Below are 8,978 nucleotides of genomic sequence, written 5' to 3' on the forward strand. Positions count from 1 at the left end.
AAACATTGTTCACTGCAAAAGTACTGTGATGCATGTGACCAATTACACAATGTTGGTTAACGCAAGGGTCAACTAGTATTTATTGGGCTCAAACTCTGAAACCTAGCATGTAACTTCCAAAACCCTGCACCACCACACAAACATGGTGCGTGGGAGGAAATCTGATTTTCATTACCTCATTTAAAATGGAGAACCCAAGCTCAGCAGGGACAAGTGTGTGTTTTGCATTGTAGGCATTCTTGACTCACAAAAAGGCCAGAAATATATCAAATTTTCTTCACAAAATTTTGGTGTGTCCATTCATACATCGAAATAGACTTCCACACCCAGAAATTCATCCCAGAATTCTTGTTTGAAACCTCCCAGTTTATATGGGAACTTTTTTCAATCTTTTTCCTCACTTGAACCTAATGCACTTTGATCCCTCAACTGGTCAAGCTCATCCCCATTAAAACTGGCATTCTTTCACCTCCCACCCATGTTCAAACTGTTTGTGTTCATTTTTGTCAGTAAAAGTTGACAAATGGACCAAGCAACGAAACAATGACTTTTGATCTTTTTACTTCATTTATTCTCTTCCTTCAAAGCTTGAAGGGAGATATAGATTAGCTGTATCTCATACTTCTAGAATGAAGATGTTATGGCATTTAGGTTCACCTCAGAAGTTATTAACTGATTCATCCTCAGGTTATTTCTACATAGTGTGTGAAACTACCAGTTTGAACAGTTTCTGTTATATCTTTGTTGTAAAAGCGGAACTGAGGTAATAAGGCACCCACCTACTCATGGCCAAATTTTCAATTTTTCAGAAGATTACTCTTCATGATAATAAGAAAAAATTATGTTCATTTTGTGTTACTGTTTCATAGTTAATGGAGGCTGCAGTGCTACCTTGTTCACAGAAAAAATAATGGTCCTTTTTTTAGTCACAATTCTGTCGAGACAATTGGATTATTTAACCATCATAGCCTTAAGTGTTGCCTGGAGCCAAACAGCACCTTATCAATATTCCTTTCCAGATTTTTGTTGTAACTTGTCACAGTCGTAAGATATAGATCCTCGATGCTTAAACCCTTGAAATTGCAGTTTCTTTTACCATTCAACAGGAAGACTAAATAAACTTACTGAAATTAAAGAGAAGAAATAAACTGAATTATAAAGAAAATGGATTCCACCCCCCCCACCCCCCGCCATTGACGTTAAACATTCATGAGTGTAATCACTGATATTATCAGAACAAACAACAAAGAACAATACAACACAGGAATAGGCCCTTTGACCCTCTAAGGCTGCACCAATTGTGTTCCTAACTAGACCATCCATTTGTATCCCTCTATTCCCAGTCTGTGGCTATCTAGCTAAGTCTTAAATGATCCTAGCGTGTCTGCCTCAACCACCTTGCTTGGTAGTGCATTCCAGGCCCCCACCACCCTTTGTGTAAAATACATCCCCCGCATATCTGTATTGAACCTTGCCTACACCTCCCCCCACCCCCCCAACTTACCTTGAACTTGTGATCCCTTGTGTTTGTCATTTCCGACCTGGGAAAAAGCTTCCAACTGTTCACCCTTTAGCCAAACAGGCCATCTAAAATGGCGTTTTGTAAAGCACTCTGGGACAACTGGGCAAGAAACTAAACTGACAGGCTGCAGTTTAAAGACAAACAAACAGGCTGCAACGCTGATGAGTGAATACACAGGATATGGGCCATCTCCAGGATGAAAGAGACTTTCTGGTCACACTGGGTTGTGTGCCAGATGTAAAGGCACCGTGAATCCTTATTTAGGAGGAAGGTATGTGACCTATGTGCCTACAACACATACAGGCATGGCTGCTGGGGACACACCCAGAGATCAGCGTGGTAGCACCTGATTGGGCTCTTATCGATCAGGGTGATCAAGTCCTAATCGATTGATTGGCAATGGCCAAAAAAAGGGCGTGAAACCAAACGGGGTATAAAGGATGCTGCACAACCAGGAATCTCTCTCTCTAACCCCACGATCAAGCTACAACAATGGTGAACATCGCCAGCAAGAGGAGAGCCACCACACCCGAGAAGGAAGAAAGAAAGACTACAGCTAGAATACCAGACCAGACCAAAGGACCAAACTACACAGACAACTACCACGACCAGCACACAGATAAAGGCCAGTATCTGTTTGGGTATTTGTCAGTCACACAAAGTTAAGTCAAGGTCTTGTATTGTACTTGAATTCTAGCATTTTCTGTAAGATAACCTATTGATGGTCGGGTGGGTGATTATTGATTGTGTGGGTTTAAATAAGTATTGTTTGTACTAATAAGACGCCTACTCAAAGTTATTTGTCCATCGTATAAGGATTAAAACAGACTGATTTTTACAACAACCCTATCTATGCCTTTCATAATTTTATAAAGTTCTATCGGGTCACCCCCTCAACCTCTGTCTTTCCAGGGAGAACAACCATAGTTTACTCAATCTCACCTCATAGCTAAGACCCTCCATACCAGGCAACATCCTGGTACACCTTTTCTGCACTCTCACCAAAGCCTTCACATCCTTCTGATAGTGTGGTGACCAGAACTGGATGCAGTATTCCAAATGTACCTGTGTAACACCTGGTTACAATCTGTTGGTTGCTCTACTCTTTTGAGTGAGAAGGTTGGAGATTCAAGTTTGGAGATTGGGGGCATCAGGATATTGAATTTGATGATCAGCCATGATCATAATGAATGGCAGAGCAGGCTAAAAGAGCTGAATGGCCTACTCCTGCTTCTAGTTTCTATCTATGACCCACTACTTGAGCATGAAATTTTGGGATTCAGAAGGAGATCACATTGAGAAAATATCAAAAGATGGTATGTGTACCACCTTTCTGATGATCATGCCTGCCTGTAAAGAATGAGGTTAGTGATTCTTTGGGACTATTTGAAGGAGAGTTGAGAATTCTGGCCTATATCTTTCCTTTAAACAATTCATCACGACTGCAAAAAACATTGTTTAATCAGAACTGTTTTGAAACTTTATTGATGCAGAATTACAGCTACATTTTCTGACCGTCGCTGGACTTCAGAAGTGATTAATTTAGTTATAAAAGCTTTATTTACTAATAAAAAGATGAGTATTTTTCACAACATTAGAAGTGTTATTTAGTGCAACCACATTTATATTTTAACAGTAATATGCATCTACTATTGTAAAAGGAAAACTTTTCAAAAGAAGAAATTCTATTCACTCCCTTCATAAACATCCAAAAGGTCATTTGTTATGATAAGCATTGTTCTGTATTTGATCCACCATCAGGCTCATTAATATTGTCCTTACTTTGATTTTTTTGATCAGATGCCAACTCTCTTCTCTTTGGACAACTGCTCAACTCCTTTGTTGTCTCTTTGTTCCATTTCATAGTTCCTCTAATTTGCTTGTCACCATGGTGGCTCTACCAGGTTCACAGGGATCTGTATCGTGTATTTGCCTTTTTCTTTGCAGTTATAATAAAGTATTCATTTACTACCAAGTGTCTGAAGTTGTTTTGAAAATGTGTGTTTCCAGTTGATAACAATAAATATCAGGATAAGGCATGAGTGTGGAACTGTTTTACACAAATAAAAGATGGTAAACAAAGCAAAAACAAACTGAAGCAAAAAAAATTAAGACTCCATTAATATTATTAAAATTTTAAACCCATATATTTTAGATAAAATTAAGAACAAAAACACCTCAATCTTAAAGATCTGTGCCATGAAATTCAATCCCATCTGCTAGAACATTACAAATCTAATTAGGTGACAAAGCTGGTTGCCACTGGTACCTGGTTAACCTCAGAATAAAGCCCAAACTCTCTCCAACTATCTAATTACCTCAGTCATTGAAGGTAGTTGGAGGTTTTTTTGCTCCTGTTAGTCAGTTTGTCATAAACAAGACATAGCACAGACTAATGAATGGATATCGACAAAGCTTCGTACGCAGAAAGGGTATAGTTACATTCATGCCACCCAAGTGCCTGGCAATGATCAACTCCAATAACAGAATCCAACCATCGGCCCTTGATATTCAATGGCATTACCAGAGTGGAATCCCCCATAATTAACATCTGAAATGTTACCATTGACCAGGAACTAAACTGGACCAGCCATAAAAATACCATGATTACAAAAGCAGGGCCTGGGAAATTTGCAGAGTAACAAAGCCTGTCTATCATCTACAAGGCACAAGTCAGTAATATGATGGAATACTTTCCACATTCCTGGATGCAGCAGCTCCCATATCACTCATGTAGCTAAACACTATCCAGAACAATGCAGGCTGCTTGATTGGCACCCAACACACCACTTTCAACAGTCGCTTCCTGCAACATCAATGCACAGTGGCAGCAGTGTGTGCCATCTACAAGATGCAGCATAGGAATTTACCAATGCTTCTTTGACAGCATCTTCCAAACTTGTGACCTCCACCACCTAGAAGGAAAAGAGCAGCAGAAGTACAGAAGCACCACCACCTGAAAGTTCCTCTCCAAGTCACATACCACATCACCCTGACTTGGGACTATATCACTATTCCCTTACTATCGCTGGGTCAAAGTCCTTGAATTCCCTACCTAACAGCACTGTGGGTGTACCTACACTATGTGGACTGTAGCAGTTTAAGAAATCGGGTCACAACCACTTCTGAAGGAAAATTAAGGGTGGGCAATAAATACTGTTGATCGATTATCTTTCCAAAGCTTTTATGTTGTCCATAATCCTCTCTTTCATAATACAACAAATATTCTGAATTAATTTCTGACTCAAATGGTCTTACATTTATTTACAGTCTTACATTTATTTACAGAATTAAACATTAGAAGCAAACATCTCCTAAATCAACCACATCTCAGTTTCAATAGGTATCTCTTTATACATACTCAAGGGAAGCTCCATTTAATCCCACAACCTGCGTACAATAAACCACAATTAATTAAGCACAGATAATTCCCGTTGTTGAAACAGGAATTGTGCACAAGACTGGCAGGGCATTAGCTGGAGCATTGAGGTTGAAAACGGCAACACTGGAGTCAAATTAGCATTACACCCTGACTGATGTCACCATCTGTCAACTCTGCTTTTTATTGGCTCAGGCTCCCAACATTCTGACATTTAGTATCAAGAGTGATTATGCATGTCACAGATGAAATTTTGTATTAAAAACAACATGCATTTTGTTTAAAAATGTGGATATTAGGCAATAGAACTCTTCAATCCTGATGTTTTAGTAGAAAATACTGAAAAAACACAGAGGGGCGAATTTTCCTGTTCCATCCACCATGGGAATTAGAGCGGGTGAGGGGCAGACCATGGAAAGGTCCATTGACCTTGGGCGGGATTTTCCGGTCTTGGGGTGAGCATGGCTGGAAAATCCTGCTCAGAAAGTCTGTCAGCACATGAAACAAAGGGAAAAACACATTTTCAATTCTTATTTCACATTCTATTGTAGTTTTTCCCTTGCATGTGATACTTAATAGGACATCTGTAACATGCTTATTAATTAGTTAGATGCAGGATCACTTCAATGGAGATATTGATACAGTAATCAGAGGAAGCATTGAACAGCTTTCATAATAAACTGAGTTTTATTGTCACTGTTATTAGGTGCAAGCAATATTGCGCTTATTGTCCTCCCCTTAGAAGTTTTTTTTGTTTTTATTCCAATTCAATCAAATCAAGCCCAATTCAGACTCTCAACAAGTTGAGATATTCCCGATCCAAGCTGACAAGACAGGGCTCTCACATCCTATCTTGGGCTTGATCTACATGATCCAAGCTGATTGGAGTAGGCACAGCTCCTCCTCCAAGACTTGATCTCATTTGCATCTTAGCCAAAAGGCCGAGATGTCGCTTTTAAAAATTTCTTCAAATAAAGCTAAAATGTAACCTAATGATTTCAACCAAACACAGCATGTTGATACTACCCTTGATCTTAGCCAAAAGGCTGAGAAGCGATACTCCATGATGCTGTAATGGGGAATGTTTTTCAACAGGTTGGCTTGCAGGTAACTTCAGAAGAGATTAAGTGTTAATGGTACAACATTACATTTAAATCAGATAAGATGGGGTAGTAGATTGGGTTGGTAGAATAATCTTAACCATTTTTTAACTTACTGCCCAAAAGAAATTAGTGGATTTATTTAATTCAATTTGACAGTTTACTATGGTGGGACTGGTTTACACACACATAAGCTGTAATGCCATGGGCCTGTTTTCACAGTCGCTTTGCAAGTTGCTCTTTATAGTACGCACTTCAGATTGAGTTGTTTTCTTTTTGTTCACCTTTCCATTAGTTCTTCCTCTTTCTGCGATGAATGCAGATGTGGTAATTCTGATTGCATTCAAAACACACCACAAATCTGCACACTTCTTGATTGTGATCTCCCCTACACCCGTAACACTCTTCCATTCTCCTGTCGACTAACCTCATCTTCTGTTCCTTTGTCCCCTTTCTTATTCACTGGTCCTGCTTGCACAGTCCTCTGCACCCTCACCTTTGGCACAAAAGTCACAAAGATTCCTTCCCCCTGCCTTTTCACCGCATAATGCTGCATGCCCTGTAGTTCCAAAGTACCCTGCCGAGCACCCTCTGTAACCTGTGCAGTCTCCATGTCTTTGACCAATGTAACATCCGTTTCAGCCAGCAGCTTTTTCTGTAAAGTCAAATTGTTCACCCCACAGACTAGTCTGTCTCTGAGCGTATCTTGGAGCATGATTCCAAAATTGCCCTGTTCAGCCAGTTGTCTCAATCTGGCCATAAACTCTGTGATAGATTGTCCCAGGTTTCTGCTAGTTGAGTTAAATTTATATGGTTGTATGACCACAGACAGTTTGGGATGAAAATGCTCTTTTGGTAACACCACCAACTGCTCTAAAAGTTTAGTATTGGGCCTCCAGAGAAGTTAAACTCCAGATCAAGTTTTACATTTGGGGTCTGCATACTGATGATCTGATAGTCTGCTCTTTCTCCCCTCCTCCCCAACTCCGCCCCCCTCCCCCCACCTCTATTCCATTGGCTCCAAAGAATAATTTAAGGTGCTCAATTTATTGACCCAGTGCTTTATGATAGGATTAAATGTTTTGGGTTTTCCAATCAAAGGCATGCTTATTTCATGTTTTTCTGTTGTGACCTAAATCTAGCAGAAGACAGTTCTTAGATCACAGTTCATAGAATCCTACAGTGTAGAAGAAGGCCATTTGGCCCATTGAGAATGGATCGACCACAATCCCACCCAGGCTCTATCCCCATAACCCCATGTATTTACCCTAGTTAGTTCTCCTGACACTAAAGGGCAATTTTAGCATGGCCAATCCACCTAATCCATACATCTTTGGAGTGTGGGAGGAAACCGGAGCACCCGGAGGAAACCCACACAGACGCGGAGAGAACCTGCAAATTCCACATAAACGGTGACCCAATCCAGGAATCGAACCTGGGTCCCTAGTGCTGTGAGGCAGCAGTGCTACTCATTGTGCCACTGTGTTCTTGAATTGCAGCTGGCCACAGATGTCTTCCAATTTACTCACATCATGAATGTAGTGTAGCGAGGTAAGAACAAAGAAAATTTCAGAACAGGAACAGGCCCTTCAGTCCTCCAAGCCTGCACCAACCATGCTGTCCAACTTAACTGTCCAACCTCCTACACTTCTGGGAACCATATGCCTCTATTTCCATCTCATTCATGAACTTGTCAAGAGGTCCCATAAAGGTCACTACCATATCTGCTTCCACTACTTCCCCCGGCAACAAGTTCCACCACTCTCTGTGTAAAAAATCTGCCTCGTACATCTCTTTTAAAACTTGCCCCTCACACCTTAAACCTATGCCCCGTAGTAATTGACTCTTCCACCCTGGGAAAAAGCTTCTTACTATCCACTCTGTCCATGCCCCTCATAATATTGTAGACTTCTATCAGGTCTCCCCTCAACCTCCGTCACTCCAGTGAGAACAAACCAAGTTTCTCCAACCTCTCAGCATAGTTAATGCCCTCCATACCAGGCAACATCCTGGTAAATCTTTTCTGTACCCTCTCCAAAGCCTCCACATCCTTCTTGTAGTGTGGTGACCAGAATTGAACACCACATTCCAAGTGTGGCCTCACTAACATTTTATAAAGCGGCAACGTGACTTGCCAATTTTTAAACTCAATATCCCAGCCGATGAAGGCGAGCGTACCATACGCCTTGTTGACTACCTTCTCGATCCGCATTGCCACTTTCAGTGACCTGTGTATCTGTACACCCAGATCCCTTTGCCTATCAGTATTGTTAAGGGTTCTGCCATTTACTGTATATTTCCTATCTGTATTAGACCTTCCAAAATGCATTACCTCACATTTGTCCGGATTAAACTCTATCTGCCATTTCTCTGTCCAAGTCTCCAACTGATTTATATCCTCTGATGGTCCTCATTGCTATCCGCAAATCCATTAACCTTTTTGTCGTCCGCAAACTTATTAATCAATCCAGTTACATTTTCATCCAAATCATTTATATAATTACAGTGAAGGTCCCAGCACTGATCCCTGAGGAACACCACTTGTCACAGCCCTCCATTCATAAGAACATAAGAACATAAGAAATAGGAGCAGGAGTAGGCCATCTGGCCCTTCGCGCCTGCCCCGCCATTCAATAAGATCATGGCTGATCTGTTGTGGCTCAGTTCCACTTTCCCGCCCTCTCCCCATAACCCTTAATCCCCTCTCTTATCAAGAACCCATCAACCCGCTTCTTAAAAATATTTAGCGAGGCAGCCTCCACCACTTCAACGGGCAGAGAATTCCAGAGATTCACCACCCTTTGAGTGAAGAAGTTCCTCCTCAACTCCGTTCTAAACCGCCTCCCCTTTATCTTGAGGCTGTGCCCCCTAGTCCTACTGTCTTTTTTGAGCGGGAAGAGTCTCTCCACCTCTATCCTATCCATCCCATTCATCATCTTATACGTCTCAATGAGATCTCCCCTCATTCTTCTAAACT

At 41.0% G+C, this 8,978-nt stretch overlaps 1 non-coding gene across 1 annotated transcript; it reads right to left on the reverse strand.

The window, feature by feature from the left end:
• Positions 1-5,767: 5,767 nt before the first annotated feature.
• LOC145353565 (U2 spliceosomal RNA) lies at positions 5,768-5,959 on the reverse strand. The gene has a single exon (XR_013888736.1). It is a non-coding gene; the product is annotated as a U2 spliceosomal RNA (small nuclear RNA).
• Positions 5,960-8,978: the final 3,019 nt, after the last annotated feature.

This window comes from Carcharhinus amblyrhynchos, chromosome 15 (assembly GCF_965287045.1).
Source record: "Carcharhinus amblyrhynchos chromosome 15, sCarAmb.v2.hapA, whole genome shotgun sequence".
Classification (NCBI taxonomy): domain Eukaryota; kingdom Metazoa; phylum Chordata; class Chondrichthyes; order Carcharhiniformes; family Carcharhinidae; genus Carcharhinus; species Carcharhinus amblyrhynchos.